A 25,038-nucleotide genomic window follows, 5' to 3' on the forward strand; every position below is an offset into this window, starting at 1 on the left:
CAGACATGATAGTAAAAGGTTTAGAAATAGTGAGAAGGAAGAAAAAGTTTCAGAACTTTTTAAAGAACAGAGAAAAAAAACTTTTTCTAACTTTTTAGAAACTTTTAGAAGTTTTAGAATACTTTTCAGCACTTAGTAGAAAGTGTAAGAGGAGAAAAGCAAAACCTTTTGGTTAGGTGTACATACACTGAACTTGTTTTGTATATTATTCTCTTATGAAAAGTACACAATGACAAAGTGGTAAGTAGTTACAACTACTTATCCCACCACTGCACAACCAATGTAGGAGGCTGGCCTGGCTTGTAGTGGGTACCAGAGGTACTTACACCTTGTGCCAGGTCCAGTTATCCCTTATTAGTGTAGAAGAGGTGTTTCTAGCAGCTTACGCTGATAGAAGGTAGCTATGGCAAAGCAGCTTAGGCTGAACTAGGAGACATGTAAAGCTCCTAATATACCACTGGTGTCATATGCACAATATCATAAGAAAACACAATACACAGAAGTACTAAAAATAAAGGTACTTTATTTTTATGACAATATGCCAAAAGTATCTCAGTGAGTACCCTCAGTATGAGGATAAGATATATACACAAGATATATGTACACAAACCAAAATTATGCAGGTAATAGCAAGAAAAGTAATGCAAGCAGTGTAAAGTTACAGTAGATTGCAATAGGAGCACATAGGTATAGGGGCAATACAAACCATATACTCCAAAAGTGGAATGCGAACCACGAATGGACCCCAAACCTATGTGAGCTTGTAGAGGGTCGCTAGGACTGTAAGAAAACAGTGAGGGTTGGAAAAATAGCCCACCCCAAGACCCTGAAAGGTAGGTGTAAAGTGCACCTACGACCCCCAGAGAGCACAGAAGCCGTGATAGGGGGATTCTGCAGGAAGAACAAACACCAGCAATGCAACAACAGTGGATTTCTGGACCTGAGTAAATGTAAGACAAGGGGACCAAGTCCAATAGTCGCGACAGTGTTGAGAGTGGGCAGGAGCCCAGGAACTGCCAGCTGAGGGTGCAAGGAAGCTGCCACCTGTTGGAAGAAGCTTGGAGTTCTGCAAGAAAGAAGAGGACTAGGAACTTCTATTTTGGAGGATGGATGTCCCACGTCATGATGAAGCTTGCAGAGGTGTTCCCATGCAGAAAGACCGCAAACAAGCCTTGCCAGCTGCAAGGGTTGCAGTAGAGATTTTTGGGTGCTGCTTTGGTCCAGGAGGGACCAGAATGTCGCCACTTGGAGGAGGAGACAAAGGGGGCGCCCAGCAACTCAGGGAGCCCTCACAGAAGCAGGCAGCACCCGCAGAAGTACCTGAACAGGCACTTAGAAGAAAAGTGAACTGGAGTCCACCCGAAGTCACAAAAGGGAGTCCCCCGATGCCGGAGGACAAGGTTGTGCACTGCAGGAAGGAGTGTCGGGGACCCAGGCTTGGCTGTGCATGAAGGAAATCCTGGAAGAGTGCACAGGAGCCGTAGCAGCTGCAAATCATGTGGTACCCAGCAATGCAGTCTAGCGTGGGGAGGCAAGGACTTACCTCCACCAAACTTGGACTGAAGAGTCACTGGACTGTGGGAGTCACTTGGACAGAGTTGCTGAGTTCCAGGGACCACGCTCATCGTGCTGAGAGGGGACCCAGAGGACCAGTGATGCAGTCTTTTGGTGCCTGTGGTTGCAGGGGGAAGATTCAGTCGACCCACTAGAGATTTCTTTAGAGCTCCTGGTGCAGAGAGGAGGCAGGCTACCCTCAGAGCATGCACCACCTGGAAACAGTCGAGAAAGCCGGCAGGATGAAGCGATACAAGGTTGCTAGTAGTTGTCTTGCTACTTTGTTGCGGTTTTGCAGGCATCCTGAGCAGTCAGCGGTCGATCCTTTGGCAGAAGGTGAAGAGGGAGATGCAGAGGATCTCTGGTGAACTCTTGCATTCGTTATCTAAAGAATTCCCCAAAGCAGAGACCCTAAATAGCCAGAAAAGGAGGTTTGGCTACCAAGGAAGGAGGATTGGCTACCAAGAGAGGTAAAGAGCCTATCAAAAGGAGCCTCTGACGTCACCTGCTGGCACTGGCCACTCAGAGCAGTCCAGTGTGCCACAAACACCTCTGTTTCCAAGATGGCAGAGGTCTGGGACACACTGGAGGAGCTCTGGGCACCTCCCCTGGGAGGTGCAGGTCAGGGGAGTAGTCACTCCCCTTTCCTTTGTCCAGTTTCGCGCCTGAGCAGGGCTGGGGGATCCCTAAACCAGTGTAGACTGGCTTATGCAGAGATGAGCACCATCTGTGCCCATCAAAGCATTTCCAGAGGCTGGGGGAGGCTACTCCTCCCCAGCCCTCACACATATTTCAAAAGGGAGAGGGTGTAACACACTCTCTCAGAGGAAATCCTTTGTTCTGCCTTCCTGGGCCAGGGCTGCCTGGACCCCAGGGGGGCAGAAACCTGTCTGAGGAGTTGGCAGCAGCAGCAGCTGCAGTGCAAACCCTGAAAAGGCAGTTTGGCAGTACCCAGGTTCTGTGCTAGAGACCCAGGGGATCATGGAATTGTCCCCCCAATGCCAGAATGGCATTGGGGTGACAATTCCATGATCTTAGACATGTTAAATGGCCATGTTTGGAGTTACCATTGTGACGCTATACATAGGTAATGACCTAGGTATAGTGCATGCGTGTAATGGTGTCCCCGCACTCACAAAGTCTGGGGAATTTGCCCTGAACGATGTGGGGGCACCTTGGCTAGTGCCAGGGTGTCCACACACTAAGTAACTTTGCACCCAACCTTCACCAGTTGAAGGTTAGACATATAGGTGACTTATAAGTTACTTAAGTGCAGTGGTAAATGGCTGTGAAATAACGTGGACGTTATTTCACGCAGGCTGCAGTGGCAGGCCTGTGTAAGAATTGTCAGAGCTCCCTATGTGTGGCAAATGAAATGCTGCAGCCCATAGGGATCTCCTGGAACCCCAATACCCTGGGTACCTCAGTAACATATACTCGGGAATTATATGGGTGTACCAGTATGCCAATGTGAATTGGGAAATTTAGTCACTAGCCTGTTAGTGACACATTTGGAAAGCAGAGAGAGCATAACCACTGAGGTTCTGGTTAGCAGAGCCTCAGTGAGACAGTTAGGCATCACACAGGGAACACATACATATAGGCCACAAACTTATGAGCACTGGGGTCCTGGCTAGCAGGATCCCAGTGACACATAACAACCACACTTACAACATAGGGTTTTCATTATGAGCACTGGGCCCTGGCTAGCAGGATCCCAGTGACACATAACAACCACACTTACAACATAGGGTTTTCATTATGAGCACTGGGCCCTGGCTAGCAGGATCCCAGTGACACATAACAACTACACTTACAACATAGGGTTTTCACAATGAGAACTGGGACCTGGCTAGCAGGATCCCAGTGAGACAGTGAAAACACCCTGACATATACTCACAAACAGGCCAAAAGTGGGGGTAACAAGGCTAGAAAGAGGCTACTTTCTTACACTCATGAAATTAAAAGTGGCACAGTATAACTTATAACTGTAAAAAAACATAGTGTAACTGGCAATATGTTTCAAATGGAGGGTGGACATGCGTCTTACTCCCTAAGTTCCAATGCAAAATACTTCCACAGTTATAACATGAACAAATAAATTAAGAGTTTTCTGTCCTTTTTTTAGTTCATCACGTGGTCTATGGCTCCAGTAAGCTACAAAGTTCCCTTGACAGTTAGTAGGCATTTTCCAAATGTAAGACAAAATATTTTTAAATGCAAGACCAATTTTTCCGTTTCTTTGCTGGGATGCCAAGAGGAGGTGGAGGTGGTATACCAAAGAAACACAAACCATAACTCCAGTGGGACCCCCACGCCTCATGATAATAAACCAATGGTTATATGCTGACAGTAATGCAAATATAAATAGCGTATGGGAAATCATAACATGTCCTTAACTCCAAAGTGAAAAGGGTTACATAAAGCCACATGTAGCAAAGTCCGATATTGCGTCTCGGAAATTGCGAGTCGGTGCGACTCTTAATTTCCGAATCGCAATATCGGATGCAGAACGGTGTCTCAGACACCGTCTGCGACTCGCTATGGGGTCGCAAAGACCCACCTCATTAGTATTAATAAGGGGGGTCACATTTTGCGACCCCATAGCGAGTCCCTGCACTCACAGGGATGGTGGCCTGCTGAAGTCAGCAGACCTCCATGTCTGTGACTGCTTTTTAAATAAAACAGTTTTTTTTTTCATTTTGCAGCCCGTTTTCCTTAAAGGAAAACGAGTTGGAAAATGAAAAAAATTACAAAACCATTTGATTTCGTTTTTTCAGTGTAGGCAGTGGTCCATTGGACCACTGCCTGCTCTGAAAAAACCTTTTTGCCCACATTCACAAAGGGGAAGGGGTCCCATGGGGACCCCTTCCCTTTTGCGAATGAGTTACCACCAGTGTGACAGTGGTGGTAAGTGCGAATTGCGATGCGAGTCGCAAATAGGAAGGGAACACCCCTTCCTATTTGCGAGTCGCATTCACAAATTGCGAGTCGGTACCGACTCGCAATTTGTGAATGAGCATTGCGTTAGGCTGTTTGCATGGCGCAAACTGCAATTTTCGCAGTTTGCACCATGCAAACGGCTTCCTACATCTGGCCCTAAGTATGCTGTTTATTGCCATCCGCACGTGGAACCAAAACAAAAGTGAAAAGAAAGCCATGGTTTTGAGGAAATCATATTTTACATGAATGTACATATATATCATTTCATCTGGATTAAGGCCCCGGTGGGCGTTAGTTACCCGTGCTGCAGGTGAGGCCTAGTACTTCCCTTAAAATATGATAACCGAAGGGTCATGAATTACCATCACTTGTGTGCAACCGACTAGTCCAATATCAAAGTTCTTAAAGTACAAAAAAAAATGTTTCACTCTGGTTCTTCAAGTGCCAGAAGAAAAGGGTAGGGTGCCCCTCTAGGTGGGAGTCCCTGCCTCTCCTCTGTAAAAAAAAAAAAAAAAAAAACAGTACTGGGTACCCATTTTATCCTTGAGGGGGTTTAAAATTCAACACAATTTCTTACATAATTATGTTACATAATTAAATGGTCACAACAAATCCAGAGTTTAGAGATTACTGCTGCTATCGTACACTTCTATGTCCAAGCACACCAACAGTTTCTATTCCAAGTGTACATGTAACTCACTGCAGCCTTCAAACCATTCAAGGCTTTGGGGTTAAGCCTAATGATCCACCTGGACTCAGTCCTGCGTAACATACTCACCTAGTCTTCCCCTTAGGGATTTAATGGAACGTGGTTATTCCCTGAATTACATAATAGATTCCAGTCACTAAAGTGGTCTATTTCATAGTGTCTAGCAACAGGGTACTGTTCATCATGATTCATTATTGCTCTGGCATGTTCCAATATTCTCTTTCTTACCGGGGTATGGTACTCACTATGTACCTCAAGCCACACAGGCACTCTAGGACATCCACAACTAAAGGAGTGTCGCAGTTATTGACTCTAGATATAGTTTTGGTACTGTGATCTGACAATGCAATTTGGTTACAGTTAGACGAGTATGTGCAAGCTTTACGACAAACACATAAATCCCTGAGAGGTTATCGACAGGCACTCATATTACCTACCCTTGTTTCGATGTCAGTTTTCACAAGCAGGTCTCTCAAGGATTTGGTCTTGCAATATGTGCCTCTAGGTCTATCCCCTGTTCAATTGCCTAATATTGAGTCACACCTTAAGATGTCCCAATTTTTGTTCAAAGTTTCACGTATGCTTCCTGATCTCGCATTATATGTGGTGTTGATTCTCAATTCATTCTCTTCCATGCCCTGGATTTTGTCCCCATTCTCTCTATTGGAACCAAAAAAGAATTACATTCTGATGTGCATGTCAACTCTTTGAATAGCCTTCTCTGAGACCCATTTGGGGCAACCCCGGTGCAGAAATCGTTGTATCATTAGTGTTTTTTCTGCTTCAAAGAGGCTACTACCACTGCAGTTTCTCTTAGCCCTAATAATTTCCCCATCTGGAATACTCCATTTAAGTTGACTAAGTTCAATTGGATGATGGACACTTTTGCTGGGTGGTAGTGAAGCAATTCGAGGAGGCGGTCATGAGAGTAAGATTGTTTCACCGGGGCTTCCAGCTCTAAAGCCGGCCTTGGATATATTATAACAAGCTGGCCCTGGGTATATTATAACCCATTCATAGTGGGAATACTTCATCACAAGAGGGCTGTGTGAAGTGAGCATGGACTCGACCTAGGCCTTCAGATCGCTGAGTCATTGCCTCATGCTCAATAGGCGTATTACTTTGGCACTGCAGGACCACTCAAGGCGCAATCTCCCTTTATTCAAGGACGAAAAATTCCATACGAGGTGTCTTATTCTGGTTGTAGTGAAAACTTTTGACAAAGTTCCGGGGTGAGGATCAAGTTACATGAAGCAGTCACGGCGGCGTGGCTGTTTTTACAGAGTTGTATTTTATCAATGCTCACCCCAGAAATAAAATTGCAATATTGAAAGCATTTGCCTGCGGCACTGATGGCATTCAATAGCATTCACAAATGGTTGCGTTTGAATAATATTTTCTCGAGAGTAAATTATGCAGTAAAAAATGTGCCCCTTACAAGGAGAATTTATCTTAATCTAGCTGAATTGACACTCGTGATTAGTTGTCTGAACACTCTAAAAATGTTGTCAACTTTTTTCCTACTGATCATTTGTTTTTGAATCACAGGTTTCCTGTCTGCTTGCGCTGTGCAACAAGAACCCAAGCAGACTGCTGCTACCCCTAACTTACTGTCAGCATGCGGTTAGTGTGGTAAGACAACTGTTTTATATATTTTTTCTGAACTGTATTCTCATCATACTTTTTATGATCTACAAAAAAATTATGATCGCAGATTCCCGTCCATTAAATTTAAAATCATTAAGAGTATTCAAAACATTTTCAAGCTATGTTTTAAGGAAGTATCCGAATAAATATTTTCTAACAGTGATCCAGGCTGCCTCTTAATGTGTTGCAGACATCTGAGTACTGGTACAGTAGTTAAGTATTGGTACTGATATACTTTTGGTATTTAGCTGTTAAATACGGCCAGCCTGGAAAGGCAACTTTTATAGATGTTGCAGTCTTGGTCCTTTTCTTTCTAAAAAACTTAAGAACTGATGCTAAATCAGTGCATTCCACAGTAAAACTATATTATCTGCATGATATATATTTAGATCTGTGCAGATTGCTGTTTGTAAGTTCGGGCAATGAACAGAGCTCTATTGGAAGCTACTTCATGTCATGTGGAGTAGTATTCATTCGTTTTCTGTTGGCATTTGGGGCCATTCTTAGAGCATGACGTGCATACAGGCAGATGACAAATAGTCGGTGCAAGCTGCGCGTCAACTTTTTGTGATCCGCCTGCCATTTTGTAATACCGTCTATGTGATGATAGGTTGCACTTCAAAATATTCATTCTTAGAGGGTGAAAAAATGGTCTGCTAATGAATATTGATTAGACAGCTTGCTATTTGCTACCCCTGCACCATTTAGGACCTGCAGCTATTGGAATGGTGGCTTACAAATGGCAGCAGACCTCCATCCTTTAATTCCTATTCCCAAACAGTCATTTTTGTATATTTGCGGCAATTCATTCATGGGTAAGTGTTCCTAACTTCACTCTTTTTTTGTTTTTGCAAAAGATATCCAGACCACATTTGTATCATTTTTCCCCACATGGGTATTATAAAGGTACCAAAGATTTTTGGTTTGCCCCACATGTATGTACTCAACATGAGTATTGTACATATGTGACAGGAGCGAGCCAAATACACAACCAAGTGAAGAGAGGAAACACTTGAATAAGACATATTTTTGTGGAGGTGATTGTCTGATGTCTTTATGTCATGGATCTGCATGCACCCAAATAAACCAATCCCAGTGATAATATCACCACGTTTTCTTATAGAGAATGCTTGTCAAACATTGACTAGTTTCCTCATAATTTTGTAATGGAAAGTTTCAGAATCCGTGGGGCATGACAAAAGTCCTACCAAACAGTATTTCCACTCTTCTCCCAATAAAACACATACCCAACGTTTGCAGCGGGCACTGTTCGTTTGTTATGTTTGTAGCTGAGATATTTGGGCCTGTAATTAGCAGGCGCCCATGGAAACCTTCTGGACTAGGAGAGTCCAGAAAGGTGGCACACGCATCGATCTCCCTTTTACTTTTTAACCAGGTTAATTTCAAATGCCAAATTTTGAGTGAAATCACCGAAATTCCTCACATTACAATGGGGCATATGTGGTATTCTATTGGAATCTTGGAGAGATTCCATGAAGGAACGTGAGGTGTTAACGACTGGGGAGTTGAGAGGCGAGAGGACGTTGCTGTGAGCGCTGGTGGCTGGGGTCTTTTGCCGATTTTACCTGAATAAACACATCGTCTGTCAACTGGATTACAGCCTTCTTGAAGCTTTATTAACCCCAATTACTACAGCATATTTTGGATTATGTAGGAAATATGGGTGGATTAAGCATCAAATAGCATACCTGGCTTCTGAATTTTAGTGTTGTACAACATACTATTGAGTAGGTGGCCTGAGATATTCCTTAGATGGGTTTTGTTGAAGAAGCAGTGCGCTCTCAGTAAAGGACTCCTTCACATCAGCTTCTGCCACCTACTGCTCTATTGAGAGTAAGGGGTTTGGCAATCTGGTGTGACCTCTGTTGATAATTCCAGAGCAAAGACAGGGATTGGAGACAGCAAATCTTCTTTAAGACTACACTAACCTGGAACAAAATACATCAGCTCTATCAACATGTTGACATTAAGAGTATATCTTTGTTAACAATAATATTACATTGAAGGGGTCACTTTGTAATGGCTATGACCAAGAACATAAGCAAAACACATGTCAACCTACAGGGTTGTGGGCGAAGATGATATGAGCAGGTTTTGTGTGTACTCTAGGAACTTCAGACTTTCTTGTACAGAAAAATGAAAGGCAAATCTCATTAAAGGAATTAAAAAAGACTGCCTAAATGAGCACTGTCATGGTGCTCATAACAGCTGTTTCTGAAGTATTTGTAGGAAGCATGCAGTGGACCCACTGAAAAGGTGTCTGCTCTCCCTCGAGGCTGCCGGGCCTGATTCCCAAAGGGAAAGCTGTCACATGGGGACAGTTCCCCTTTTCAAATCAAATACCACTCAATTTGGGTGTCAATATCTCATCAATGATGTTTATCCACAATTGCAGCCACAAACCATTGTTGCATGCCATTGAAACTGAACTAGGAGGGAATGTCTCTTTTACATTCCCTCCCAGTGTTCAAAATGAAATGCAGTGTGTTGAAAATGTATTTCCATGTCACAAAAGATATTTAGTTTCTTGCAAAAAAACATTTTGCAGTGGCAAAACCTGAGGGATTTGTGTATCAGTTGCTTAGTTTGACTTGTAGCCTGTGACAGTCGTTTCAGGGATTGGTTAACATTGCGGGTTTTGTTGCGGACTCATGGAAGGTAGCTATAATCAGCATTTTTATACACCTTTATTTAGAAACCCTTGCACGCTCAATGGTGCATGGTGCAGTGATATCATCAAAATTGCACCAGCAGAAATGCAATGTAAAATGTGAATACGTTGGCCAGATTAGCAACCATTGTTTCTTCATTTGTTCCATCATTGTATTTGTTTTAGGTGAGGAAAGAGAGAGTTAAATTAAGGAAAGCTCCTGTTTTCGTACCTGGCCAGGTGCAACACCAAATGATTGGGGGTGGAGCACTTGGTGACCAGAAGAGTAGGGGATTGGCTGTGACATGTGAAGATGAGCCAGTTGATTGGCAGGGAACTGTGAACATGATTCGATTAGACAGCTGAATTTTCTAGTATCTTGTGAACATGCCCTCTGCCTAGGATAGGCCCACAGATTTTTTTTATCAACTTTTGTTGTATTTACTGTGGCTGAACCCCTGGGCTTAGACACATGTTCTCCATTTACAACGACATTCCCATTCCTTGTAAGACAATCTCTGATGCAATCGATCTGGACTGATATCGTGCCAGGCCAAAAGACTGATAGAGAGAGGTACGAAAAGCCAATAACTAGCAAGATAACACATATGTTAAGTCATGTGGTTTTGGATTATGGCATTTAAAACACACAGGATTCATTTCATATGTGAATTCTGTGTATGCCACATAGAAAATATGACAGGCTTCATGAGTTTTAGCTTGAAACATATGTGCTTTGGTCCATATTAATATGTCACGTCGGTGGCAGTTAAACATTTCCTATTTTGAAGTGATGTGTTATATGGCCTGGACCTTCCAAATCGGCAATCCGTTCTCATTTATAGTTTTGGAGATAAGCAAGAGGCCAGATTTGTTTTACCATATAAAAATATGATAAATGTATTACTAATTAAACCTCCCTGTTGAAAAGAAAATCCTGATATTTTATACATATGGCTCTGCTGTGACCATCTGTTACGGCCAAGTGAAATAAAAATAAATCAATTTTACCACCTCTGATGTCTTTGTGCAGACTATCTGTAGCTTTCCCATTAAAGAGATAAGGGTTGCTTCCCATGTATGACTCAAGGTAATAAAGAATAATGTCTAACGTCTCAGTGTAATTCTACAGACTGGCCTGTTCCCTAAGCACATTTCTTCGTTATGATGCACATAGAAGACACGACATATCCTTTCTATTGGCTGCTCTAATGAGGCCAGAGGTCACATGTTTGTGCCTTATGGAAAGGAAACCTTTTAACCAAGATTATTTTGAAGAGTAACTTGTTGCAAACTTTGGAATGAACAGTTGCTGGTATATTATGTTTAGAATGCCCTTGGGTTTTAACAGAAAGATAAAACAAAACACATGTGGCTATTTATAAAGTATGTGCCACTTTCTAAACACTGTCAAGATTTTAATAACGTTTTACACGTATTTGTGAACACTTGATGATCTATGTTTCTTGTTAGAAATGAGGATGTATCCTATACAGTCGAAGGGCCCTATAATTAGTGAGGCAGAAGACGGCTAGGTCACCCCCTTGAGTTACCAATATTGTGGGTCTTGATGATTCCGGGAGGGGTATTCTGCTTTATTACATCTAAAACCAGAGGATCAACTAGGAAACAGGGAATTGCCTTGAAGTATGAATACTGCACCTATTCCCATGATCATTGTTAGAAATTATGGGGGTCATTACGACCCTGGCGGAACAAGTCCGCCAGGGCCGTGGGACGCGGTGGCACCGCCGACAGGCCGGCGGTGCCCCGCGGGGCATTCTGACCGCGGCGGCTCAGCCGCGGTCAGAGAAGGGAAACCGGCGGTCTCCCGCCGGTTTCCCGCTGCCCCGAAGGAATCCTCCAAGCCGGCGCAGCATGCTGCGCCGGCATGGGGATTCCGACTCCCCCTCCCGCCATCCAGTTCCTGGCGGTTCTCCCGCCGGGAACCGGATGGCGGGAGGGGGAGTCGCGGGGCCCCTGGGGGCCCCTGCCGTGCCCATGCCTATGGCATGGGCACAGCAGGGGCCCCCGTAAGAGGGCCCCTAAAAGTATTTCAGTGTCTGCAAAGCAGACACTGAAATACGCGACGGGTGCAACTGCACCCGTCGCACCTTCCCACTCCGCCGGCTCTATTACGAGCCGGCGTCATCGTGGGAAGGGAGTTTTCCCCTGGGCTGGCGGGCGGTCTTGTGAAGACCGCCCGCCAGCCCAGGGGAAAACTCGGAATACCCTCCGCGGTCTTACGACCGCGGAGCGGTATTTCGGAGGGGGGAAGCCTGGCGGGCGGCCTCCGCCGCCCGCCAGGCTCGGAATGAGGGCCTATGTCTCTAGTTGGCAGAGGTATGCACTCTGTCCAAGTAGGGACCACAATCCTAGTCAGGGTAAGTCAGATACACACACTAAATTAACCTGTGCTCACCCTCTGCCAGCTTGGCACAAAGCAGCCAGGCTTAACTTAAGAGACAATGTGAAAAGTATTTGTACAGCACCTAAATTACAGTAGCACAGTGAAAACTTCACAAAAAGACTCCACACCAGGTTACATGAATAGAGGGTATGTATCTGGGTAAAATGAGACCAATATGACACAAATCCCATAAGTAGAAGTTGACATATGTATTTCAAAGATTAAATGTGAAAACAGTGCTTAGAAATCACTAGTGGTTAAAGGGCTACTTGAGGTCACAAGGGACCAGCAGAAATCCAAAGTTCAGGCTGACCGCAATGAGGGTTGGGCTGGTTGTAGAACCCATGCATGGTCTGCTGAAAAAGTACTTGGTATGGAGCAAAGGGTTGATGTTGAGAGCACAATGTGTCAATATTTTCCACACAGTCAGGTCAATGCATCAGAGATGATCCTCACAGGAGATGTCAAAGGATTGGCACTGCATCGTTATCGAGTATTGCAGACGGTGTCAATGAATTGGGGCTGCATCTTTGTTGAGGAGCAATCCTCCAATTTGTTTCACACAGTCAGGTTATTGCAACAGTTTTTGCAGAAAACAGCTTCAGACCCAACTTCTGAGGCCCAGGACTGGAGGGGACACCACAGGCAAGGGTTGGACTCTCAGATGGCAGCAGCACCAGGACAAATTGCAGCCAGTTTTTGATGTCCCTGAGGCTGCAGGAGAACACACGGCAAGCCAAGAAGCCCTTGGAGAACCTGGGGTTCAAGAATGTAGAGAACAGGTCCAGTCCTTTTCATTCCAGGCAAGAAGCAGCAAGTAGCAGGCCAATACTGCAAAGCAAGTAGCAAAGTGGCAGTCATGCCTATAGCACAGTACACAGCAAGTAGTAGGTCAACACAGCAATGAGTTAGCAAAGTGGCAGTCCCTCCTGACAGCACAGTAGTCCTTCTTCCTGACAGAATGTCCTTAGTTCTAGTAAAGGTCTGATTTGATGGAGGTTGGGGTCCAGTTCTTATAACCAGTTGAGTTCTTGAAGTGGGGAAGACTTCAAAACAAGGCCTTCAAAGTGCCAAAGGTCCCTGCCTTTTCTTTCCTGACTCCAGACCCTCTGCAGAGTGATATACAGCCCTTTGTGTGGGGAGAAGCACAGCCCTATTGAGGTGTGTCAGCTCCTCCCTTCCATCTTGTCCAGGGATATCAGGGCCTGGTGATAGCCCACCAGGATGCAAATGTCGCACCGAAGCTCCCATTGTGTGTGACTGTCTAGAGAGAATGCACAAACCCTAGTTGTCATTCCCGCTGACCAACACAGATGTGTATTCAGGGACAGGCAGAGGCACAGAATGATTAAAGTAAGAAAATGCCAACTTTCTAAAAGTGACATTTTCAAACTCACAATTTAAAATCCAACTTCACCATAAGTTGTCCTTTTAAATTGTGAGTCCAGAGACACCAAACTACATATTTGTATATGTTCTTAATTGGAAGCTACACTTAAAGGTTGCTTTAAGGTACCCCCAATGTTAACCTATGGGAAGGATAGGACTTGCAGTAGTGAAAAACAAATATAATAATTTTTCACTACCAGTATATGTTAAACTTAAAAGTACGTGTCTAAATGTTTACACACATTGCACCCTGCTCTTGGGGCTAACTAGGGCCTACCTTAAGGGTAACTTAAATGTAAAATAAAGGAAGGTTGGTTTGGGCCTGGCAAGTGGGTGCACTTGCCAGGTCGAAATGGCATTTTTAAGCCGCACGCAGGCTCTACAGTGGCAAGCCTGGGATATGTTTAAAGGGCTACTGCAGTGGGTGGCACAATCAGTGAGGCAGGCTCCCTACTAGCATTTAATGTACAGGCCTTGGGCACATATAATGCACTTTACCAGGGACTCACAAGTAAATTAAGTACGCCAACTGTGGATACGCCACTATCACCTTGTTTAGAGTACAGAGCACCTGCACATTAGCACTGGTCAGCAGTGGTAAAGTGCTAGAATCCTAAAGCCAACAAAAGCGAATTCAGCAAACATTTGAGGGAAAAGACAAAAGGTCGGGGTGACCCTGCAGGAAGAGCCAGGTCTAACAATTACTCTGCATTTTCTCCCCAAGTTTCACCTCAGCACTTCGGCTACATTCCACAGCCTTAATATCCATATGAAAAATGCTGGATGCACACGATTACCACATATTGTAACTCTGACAGGGCCAGTAACTCTGAAAATCTGATTTATATACAAAGGTGGGAAAGAGTCCTCCAATCCAATGGATGTTTTTTAACTTACTTCACATAACCGAGCATAAAGGGCAAAGCAATACCAATCCACAAGATTTATGTCAAGAAATGCTCATATTTTTGTGGCAGAGCCTTACCAGTGATGAAAGAGTGAGATTGAGGAGTGTCAGACTGGTCTGATCTCCTCTCAAAGCTGAGTTTAGTAGCAGGAGTGCAAGAGAGTGATGGACAGACACAGCACTCATGCAAGCGTGAATTTCTTCAATTAGATCCATATTTTGCATTAAATGTGTATCTTTGAGGTAGAGGAGAGTTCAAGTAGGTAATAAAAAAGGTACTGGTTTTCTCACGCTCAAAGTGTTATTCCGAGCCCTTACAAAAGTGGAGTCACACACTCAGATCCCTGCATCCTCTCTTCAATGGCAAAGAGTTTAAAGGGTAATTCAATGAGGGGATGAGTTGACATCTTGGAGTGACAGAGTATAAAACAGCCTTTGCTTCCAGGCATGTTTCTGTTTTCAACTCTTCCTGTCCCTTCCTGTTCCCTGCAGTTCCTGGCCTTTCTGGTCACCTTCTCACCTCTTCCTCTAGAGCAAGGCACTCTAATGTAGATGTTAAATTGAATCATTTGTCAGGAGGCAGATCCTTCTCCAACCACCCACTTATAACTGCTGCATAAGGTAACTGAGAGCAGAACATTTTTATCTATTATTTAAACAGCTTATATCAATGCACATAATGTATAAATGTGTGACACCATGAGCCAACTCAATATTAATTACAATAAGACAGGCTTGTGCAGTAGGTGTTCCTCAGTTGGCTGGGTCACTCTTCTTTCCCCTTAATTTCTGTGGGTATTTCAGATAACATTTTGGCTAACCAGGTGTATGAAAGTGGATAATTAGTTGGGGTGATGGCAGTCCCCTACTCCTAAAAATGTCACTATTCTTTCTAGGTCCAGTAGAGGTACTTGTAATTTAAACATGAGCTCGAACACTGGCAGCTATGGGACAGACCAGAGAGGTTTAACTTAAATGTGAACCATTTAAAAGTACCAAAGCAGCTATTTTTTTAAATAAGTAGCTTCATAGTTTTAAGAACAACATCCATCACATCATTTCCAGCTGGTGCTGGGCACTAACAAAGACATAACATCAGTTTTACAAACTGAAACAGCGGGTCCATAATGAGAACTTCGGGCGAAGACATTTTGAAACAGCTAATTTAAAAACACAACACAACAAAAACCTTACCCAATTTACATAAATAGAGGATACTTTAATTAACAAAATTACACCAAAATGGCAAAATTTCATTATGGGGAACTGGAGATTTGAGTTTTTACAGTTTCAAATGAAAATCATACAAAATCGTTAACTGCGAACCACAGTAATTCTGACTGATACCTAGCTGGTGTTAGAAATGGGGTCTTTGGTTGACTGTCAGGTTACCCCCCTGTTCAAGCAAGGACACTCACTCTAGTCAGGGTAAACGAGAATCACCCTTAGCTAACTCCTGCTTACCCCCTTGGTAGCTTGGCAGAGCAGTAGGCTTAACATCAGAGTGCTAGGTGTAGAGTATCTGTACCAACACACACAGTAACTTAATGAAAACACTACAAAATGACACAACACAGGTTTAGGAAATTGGAAATATTTATCTAAAAAAACAAGACCAAAATGACAAAACTCCGACATACACAAGTCAAGTTATGAATTTTTAAAGATTAAACTCAAAAATAACGATTAGAAACACAAAATGCTTCGATGAGGTGCTAACATGGCGTCGTGACGGAGTCGTTCCCAACAATCCGACACCAGCGGCACCAGACACAGAGTCGTGTAGACCCCCAGATACAGTACCTTTGGTGAAGAGTGAAAACAAGCCGATGCACGAAGTCGGGGATTGCGGCATCTGTGCGAAACGTTGAATCCGCGCACTTTGAGCGGCGTTGGTCACGACGTGGTGCGGCGACTTCCACCGAGTCATGGACTTCGGCGGGGCTGCAGCGATGTCGGGCCTGCGAAGGTCGTCGCGTTCCAGCGAAGATCACGGAGTTGGGTGCAGGTTGCGTCACCCGGCTTCAGCAGCGGCGTCGGTCCGGAGTCGATTTCCTTCATTTTCACCAACTTTCCTTTCAAGGGCCCAGGGACTGGATAGGGCACCACTTGTCAGAACAGGAGTCTCTCCAGAGACTCCAGGTGCTGGTAGAGAGAAGTCTTTCCTGTCCCTGCGACTTCAATCAACAGGAGGAAAGCTCTAAATCAAGCCCATGGAGATTTCTTCACAAGATGGAAGGCACACAAAGTCCAGTCCTTGCCCTCTTTCTCTGGCAGAAGCAGCAACTGCAGGATAGCTGCACAAAGCACAGTCACAGGCAGGGCTGCTCTTCTTCCTCAGCTCTTCTCCAGGCAGAGGTTCCTCTTGTTTCCAGAAGTGTTCTAAAGTCTGTGGTTTTGGGTGCCCTTCTTATACCCAATTTCTCTTTTGAAATAGGCCTACTTCAAAGTAAAGTCTCTGTTGAATGTGAAATCCTGCCTTGCCCAGGCCAGGCCCCAGACACTCATCAGGGGGTCGGAGACTGAACTGTGTGAGGACAGGCACAGCCCTTTCAGGTGTAAGTGACCACTTCTCCGCTCCCTCTTAGCACAGATGTCTCAACAGGAAATGCAGACTGCACCCCAGCTCCCTTTGTGTCACTGTCTAGTGTGAGGTGTAACCAGTCCAACTGTCAAACTGACCCAGACAGGGAATCCACAAACGGGCAGAGTCACAGAAATGGTATAAGCCAGAAAATGCTCACTTTCTAAAAGTGGCATTTTCAAACACACAATCTTAAAATCAACTTTACTAAAAGATGTATTTTTAAATTATGAGCTCAGAGACCCCAAACTCCACACGTCCATCCGCTCCCAAAGGGAATCTACACTTTAATCAGATTTAAAGTTAGCCCCCATGTTAACCAGCCTGTTAGACCTGCAGGCCTTGCAACAGTGAAAAACAGATTTAGCAATATTTCACTGTCAGGACATATAAAACACATTACTTTATGTCCTTAACCATACACTTCACCCTGCCCTTGGGGCTACCTAGGGCCTACCTTAGGGGTGCCTTACATGCAAGAAAAGGGAAGGTTTAGGCCTGGCAAGTGGATACACTTGCCAAGTCAAATTTACAGTTAAAACTGCACACACAGACACTGCAGTGGCAGGTCTGAGCCATGATTACAGAGCGACTTATGTGGGTGGCACAACCAGTGCTGCAGGCCTACTAGTAGCATTTGCCTTACAGGCCCTGGCACCTCTAGTGCACCTTACTAGGGACTTACTAGTAAATCAGATATGCCAATCATGGATAAACCAATCAATCATACAATGTACACAGAGAGCATATGCACTTTAGCACTGGTTAGCAGTGGTAAAGTGCTCAGAGTTCAAAAGCCAACAGCAACAGGTCAGATAAAATAGGAGACAGGAGGCAAAAAGATTGGGGATGACCCTGCATAAGGAAAAAAGTCCAGCAGGTGGCATTTATGGCAGACCACAATGAAGCTCATGTCGGTTACAAAAAACAGGTTCATCCTGGTCAGAGGTTATACCTTCTGACATGAACTTTAGAATGGAAGTCAAAAGTAATCAACGCAACAAGGCAGCAGACTGTGGTCGAAAAGTGCTATATGAGGCCAGCCAGCTGTGAGATGAGTCCCAGGTGAAGCCATTGATTTTTGGTGGGAATGAATGCTTAGAGTGGGAATAATTCAAAATTAATTCCCAATGAAGGTTCCTCACTGGTTGGAATCTTTCAGTGCCTTCTCACAGTGAAGGTTTCTACCTTCGGACTTAATCGCTTTTTTGGAGCTCGTATTCCCTCATTAGGGCCAGGCTAAAAGCTATAGCTAAACACTGCTTCACAAGTTTGGATAGCCATGTCACCCTACTGAAACTGATTTGCTCCTGCTGAAAAGGTCCAAGTGGGAGCAATCGGAATCTTTGGCTCAGCAGCCACACACATTTGTCAGATAGAATTGGTAGGTTTTTTCCAACCTTCCTGAGGTCTTTGGAGATAAACAGGTTCTAATTACCAGGTTTCTCAGGATACTAGAAGAAACAAACTTTGACACAGTCAATGGTCATGGGACCTTAAGAACAACAATTAGGGTTATAAACTTACTCTTGTAAAGCCACTAGCAAAGTCTGGGGCAGGTTCAGTTGGAATTGGTTAGCTGCGCACATCAGGAAAAGTGTTTCTAGTTGCACGTTGTGTCCCCGTAGATCAATAAGAGGTTAATCAACTGACCACTGGAGTCCACTTCTTTTTCCTGGATACAAGTAAAAGAAGGTCTAGCCTTTCAGGTTTCCTCACAGGGCTCAACAGCAGGTGCAGTCATTCTTCTGTCTTCCAGAGGTCCAGTGAGTGTTCTGAAGAGGATGCCCAAGGGTGGCTTCTCTGTGACCATTAGAGAAAAAGTTTTTGGGGTAACCCAGTCCACTTTTGCAGCAGTTCTTGTGTGCCCCACACAAAAGTTCAAACTAGAGTCAATGTCCAATTCTGGAAAGTCGTGAAGTTTCAAGTAGTTTTATTTCTGATCTAGCATACAGTTCATGCAACGCAGATATAATATAAGGAATTTCCCAATTCTGATATTCATATAGTCACTCAGATGTATGCAGTGGGCTGACCATCACCCACCATACAGTGTTAAAAAAGTCAAATATAGCTAGGTGAAGTCTCAGCATAAAAACATAAAATTGTAAAAAAAATAAACCTTATTGCAACAGTGCTCCTAAGATGAGATCCATAGTGCCACACTAAGTTAGTGAAACTGGGGTATCAGTAGCATATCCATTCAAGAATAGTGGTCATAGGGTAACTGTTTATACAATGCAGTACCACTCTCAAATAAAATCAAGATGCATGCAATTAGCCCCCTTAGGTAAGCCTGCCTCATACCATTGGACATGTAGATAATAGAAAGGAAATTGAAGAGAGAAAGGGTTAAAAAGTATAATAACTTGAAATGTACCAACACAAAAGTATTTCCAAAGTAAGGCTATAGAAGGCTGAAATGTTTCCAGTATCTAAAAGGTATTCTATTAAACATAAAAAAACAATGTAAATGCAGATTGATACACAAATCTGTAAGGAGGACCCACTCCAAATCATACAAACACAGTGAAGTACCCAATGTGAACAAAGGTAAGCCTAACATTCCCAAAATTTTTGTGAGGCTATTATAACATAACTCATGCATCCAACACAAAGTGCATTAAAACCCTATTACCGTACCTATCTCCTCCAATATTTTCTATTAAACAATCAAACCAACAATAGCACATTCAGAAGACATAATAAAAAAATAAAATCAGTAGGTAGTACTATGTACAGTTACAACAAAAATAAAGTAATCCTCATGCCGTGCACCACAGTGATGCTGAAAGCCAGCGAATCACACCTTAGTAAACATATCTATATCAGCAAGCAAATAAACTCAATAAGAACACTGTAATCAAGTCGGTAATACTATTTACATTATAAGTGAAATAACATAGGGGGTTATTCCAACTTTGGAGGAGGTGGTAATCCGTCCCAAATGTGACGGATTTACCACCACCCGTATTACGAGTTCCATAGGATATAATGGACTCGTAATACGGCTGCTGGTATATCCGTCACTTTACCGTCACTTTTGGGACGGATTACCACTTCCTCCAAAGTTGGAATAACCCCCATAATCCTTACGTGGTGCACCATAATGATGCCAACCACAGTGAATTATGATATGGGGGGGCAGACAGAAAGATTATCACAATATGTGGACATGTTCCTAAGGACCTTTGTGACAAACCTTCCATCCTATATTCAGGATACCAAACACATTCTTAATTTACTGAATGACAAATTGTGGGAACCTGGTATGACCATGGTGACCGTGGATGTGGTCTTCCTATTTACTAACATCTCACACAACTTGGGTATCAAGGCCCTAGACACTTTCTTAATACCCAACCTATTGAATATTTGGTACATAGAGAGATGCTCTTGCACATGACTAAACTCATTCTTGAGAACAATTTTTTTTTAATTTAATGGTACCTGGTGCAGGCAGATACATGGAATCACAATGAGTTCCAGATTTGCTCCGTCTTTTGCTAATCTCTTTATGGGATGATTTGAGGCAGACTCGTCTGAGTCATGGAGGAGCTAGGTAGACTGCATTCACTACTGGGGAAGGTACATAGACAACTGTTTTATGATTTGGACAGGTGACTTAGAGCAGCTTTATGACTCTTTTGTTTACCTGAACACGAGCGATTGAAACATGTCTTTTACTTTTGAATATAGCTAGGAGTGGATGGTATTTCTGGATGTAGAACTTTTATTCAGGGGACTAATATTTGTAGCAGAATGCATTGGAAAAAGGCTTCTTGCAATTCATTCCCACATGCTACCAGTTCCTACCCAGTAACATATATGAAGGCCATCCCTTATGGTGAAATGTTAAGAGCTCGCAGAAATTTCAGTATGGATTTTGAATTTGATAGAGCTTTATTAGATATTGAACAACGGTTTATAAATAGGGGCTGATGGTGAGACGATTGTATACATATGCATGATTATATGTTTATTATACTCGCCATACGTCGAAACACGTGAAACTACATAACTTACTGGAATTGGACATTGACTCTAGTTTGAACTTTTGAGTGCTCAGAACTCCTATTGTGTTCAGAATTTGGAAATTCCTTATGTTACCTTTACATTGTAATTCCTAATTTGAGAGTAGTAGCTGCATCATGGTTAGTGTCATTGGAATAGTAATAAAAAATCCTCTTTACTGGTAAAGTCATATTTTTTAATACTATTTTAGAAATGCCACTTTTAGAAAGTGGGCATTACTCTGCACTCACTACCCTATGTGTCCACAGCCTTTCTCTAATACATGTCTGGCTTGAGCTAGGTGACAGCTACACTTGGACATTCCCTTCAAACATCCACAACACAGGATACTCAGCTGCATCTGCATACTGATGGGTCTTCCTGGGGAGGAGGTTGGGAAGGGCTCACACTTTCACCTCAAAAGGTGGTGACCAGAGTACTCACAAAATGGCTGATTATCTCCAACTGATAGTCTGGAGTCAAGGCTGACCTGAAAAGGCAACCAGTGCACTTCACAAGAACTCTTTGTAGTCACCCCCCACAACAAAGACACTTTTTAGTATAAATACTGGGTCTCCAGTCCATTATAATCAGTAAATTTCTGGACTCAAGGAAATGCTGCTGGAGTAAAGACTGCTGTGTGCCAGGACTGTCACTCTGTCAGTATTGACTGCTCTCAGGAACTACTGCCCTCCTTTGCTGGGCCACCCTGCTGCCTGCTGATCTCTGCTCAGCAGCCCAAGACTCACTCTCTAAACCCAGAGGAACCCTGAGCAACTTCTACTTTCTTTTGCCAATCTCTGCTTTCTATAGATCGGGCGGCTTTGCCAAACCTTGCCTCTTGCACCTGTGAATCGCCCGCAGTGGCCTGCTGTCCTTTGCTGCTTACTACTTTTAGTCAACCGGAGTGGCTTGGCCAAACTTTGCCTTTTGCACCTGTAAACTGCCTGGAGTGGCCCTGCTTTCTTTTGCCTCTCGCTGCTTTCAGTCAACCTAGCGGCCTTGTCAAACATCGCCGGTTGCTTCTGTGATCTGCCCGGAGCAGCCCTTCTTTCTTTTGCTGCTCGCTACTTTCAGTCAACCAGAGCAGCCCTGCCAAACTTTGCCGCTCACTGGCTACAATCAGACTGAGCAGCTTTGCCAAACTTTGCCGCTTACAACTGTGAAACGCCCAGCAGAGCCTACCAACTGCACTGTTCTGCCACAGTCCCCGCCAGCTTCCCAGGCATCTGCGCCCAAGAATCACCTGTCCGCTCCCCGAGAGGAGCACAACCAGGACAGGACCATAGACCAAAAAAACAACGCACACCATTGTTGAGGAGTCCCCGGCACCACCCCTTTGATCTCTGCATTTGCTCGGCAACCTTGCAATATACCTTTTCGTTTGAGTCTGCAAAGCAAATACTTTGCTATTTACAAGCTGAATGTGTATTGTGCTGATCCTAAATTAACCAGCTAAAGAAGATTTGTTTTTCTACATCCATGTGGAGTTTATTTTTGTGGTGTGCCTCCGGTAGTTATTGCATGTGTGTTGCACAAATACATTACAAATTTCCTTCTAAGTTAGGTCTGCCTGCTATCCGGGGGTGAGCACACGATAATTATGTTGTGTTATTTACTTACCCTGACTAGGATTGTTGTCCCTACTTGGACAGAGTTCAGACCTTTGCCAACTAGAGACCCAATTTCTAAAATGGATCATGTCATATCCATGTCTGCCCAGAAGGACAGTTTGTCTCCGGTAAGTATGTCTCCTGAAGCAACAGCACATGGAGTGTATGTTGCTGTGTAAAGAGCATGACAGCTTCCCTCTTGATTCTGTTATTCAAACTTTTTACAGCCCTAGATTTGAAACCCTATTGAGTCAACTGTATCCTTCTATCCACCACGTCCTGCTATATAACTTCACTGAATGCTCTAAGGATAAGTGTGAGTAACTGGGTACACTATCTGAGTAAAACCTAAAGCTCCCCAGCCCATCACCCCACCATACACTTCTCCCTGGAAAATATCTGTTGACACATTATTAACTTTAAACTGAAAACTCCCCAAAGGAACTGACTTACAGTAACTCAGGACACAACCGTAACCAAGGGGTGTATTCCAGTAATGATATGTAAATCAAAAAGCTCAAACATACATCCTTCGCAATGTGAGGCGAGCAAGTATATTCATAACTTCTCATTAGTGTTCTGTTAAGATGTGTTACCCTTGGATATGAGGCGTCCCCATTTTGGTCTGGAGCACAGCACGTCTGCGGACCAATATCACCTTCTAATCTCTCGATTGCAGCATGCTAACTCCTTCCAGCCACTGGTCCTGTCTCCTAGCCTGCAAGATACATGAGCATGAAGGTTTTCTTACTGAAGTCTAGTCTTTCTTCCACCCAGTTACAGGCACTTTCTGGTGTGTGAAAGAAAAGGTTCTGGTGACTTTGTGTGAGGAAGAGTAGCATATAGTTGATCTGCAAAGCATGTAACCTGTTATAACCTGAGGAATGAATAGTGCTGCTGTTGGACCTTAAGCGTCTACTTTAGGAAAATAATGACTGAGACGTAACCACATTACATTTTACCCAGCTTGCTGGCCTACTGCAGTATCACATCTCTAGCCACAAAACTAAAGACTCAGGCAAATATGGGTTAAGGTGGGGCATTAGGAGGAGGGTGTGGGGGCAGATATCTGTGTACACATTTAATAATGAAGTAAGGGTAGACTTATGACATTGAGATCCTTGACCTTAGCCATGTTGAGATGAATTGAGTAGTGATGGTCCCTCTGCCTCCTCCTGTACACCTACAACCCTGAAGTTATTTCATCTCAAGTGACCTTCTGCCTGTTCCGCCCGGGCTTCTAGCTAGTGTAGAGTTTTCTGAGGCTAGCAATTTTGGTCTCTAACACACAACTAGAGCCTCTAGATTTGAAGAGTCTCCCCTATGCCTTGGTGACCCTGACCATAGTGTTCAAGTCCTGGTGAAGGTAGGAAAGACCCAAGCTCAGCTCCCCAATCTTTCCCAAAAATGAATTTCTAGAGCTCTGAATTAGCTGTAGGATAGAGGCAGTAGAGTTCTGCAGGGTTGTGTCTGTTGCAGGTTCAACGACCATTAACTGGAAAAGTCCTGCTGTATCCAGCTATTTTGTCCTGTGCAGTTTGTGCATCCTGCTTGTTTTTGCCCATGTGTGTAGGCAGGTGAATGTAATCGAGTCTCAGTGCAATGACAGGAAAAGTGAGTCCAGGATTCCGGATGTGGCAAGTGTCTAAGGTGCAGAACCCCTGTTTCCCAGACAGAATGTCAATGAGTCCGGGCCAGAGGTCATTCAGATGATGGCCACTTCTACAACTCACGTGGCCCCATATGTTATGTCCTTGGTATCCTGAGGGCCTGCAAAAATAAAAAGGGGGTAAGCATCTGCTCCAACCAGCTCACCTCATAGCTGAAGCTGTCCAGTTGCGCCAAAAGTCCTCTCAGCCCAGGCCCAGCCTCGACAGAAAGATGCCTCACCCAGTCCCTCCTGGATTGTTTGACAGTGTGCTGAGGTCAAACCACTCATTGTGCCAGCAACAGAGACTGAGCCTCCATGAAGGCCTAGTAGGGGCAGATCTGAGCGGCCTCCTCAGCCGCAATGCCTTTGATGATGGGGGTCCATGCTGTACGCAGATCAAGTGCAGAGGTACAGAACAGGGTAGCAACAGGAACCACGCCCAAACAGGGCTCAGAGCTAGTCAGCCCATGCCCCTGAACCAGCCACTGTTGTGTCCACTCCTCATTCTATGTTGAATGTGGTTTGGAATAGCCAGCCTCCTATTTTCCACTTCTATGGACGTGGGGGCATATGCTGGATCCACCAGTGGCACACACACCACGGGTGGTCCACAGGACTACTCTCACTTGTACCACATCCTATCATTGACATCTCCCCCTAGTGCCAGGCCCAGCACAATTTCTTCACTCCTTTTTCCTCGAGGGCCGTGCTCTCTTCACCTGATCACCTTTGGTCTCCAGGGTACCACTCTCGGTCAGGCAGGTGTCTAGATACTCTGTTGGTCTACCTCTGCTGCTACTGGTGACTGCCAGCTGGTCTGATCACAGGGCCGTGGACCTGACCTGCCCTGACAACAACTTGACTCCCTGACCCCAACACCATGAATCCCACCCGGTACCCAGTGGGAAAGGAGAGAGTGTGAGTGTAACCTTCCTTCACTTCTGCG

General features: G+C 44.2%; 1 protein-coding gene across 5 annotated transcripts in view; it reads left to right on the top strand.

The window, feature by feature from the left end:
• The window catches only part of TRPC4 (transient receptor potential cation channel subfamily C member 4), a 1,361,777-nt gene that overhangs the window by 543,076 nt on the left and 793,663 nt on the right, over positions 1–25,038 (top strand). For all 5 annotated transcript variants that reach the window (XM_069205494.1, XM_069205493.1, XM_069205497.1 and 2 more), the window contains one exon: positions 6,755–6,838. The gene's annotated coding sequence lies outside the window, so the exon portion shown is untranslated. The remainder of the gene's footprint in view (positions 1–6,754; positions 6,839–25,038) is intronic.

Source organism: Pleurodeles waltl, chromosome 8 (assembly GCF_031143425.1).
Source record: "Pleurodeles waltl isolate 20211129_DDA chromosome 8, aPleWal1.hap1.20221129, whole genome shotgun sequence".
Classification (NCBI taxonomy): Eukaryota; Metazoa; Chordata; class Amphibia; order Caudata; family Salamandridae; genus Pleurodeles; species Pleurodeles waltl.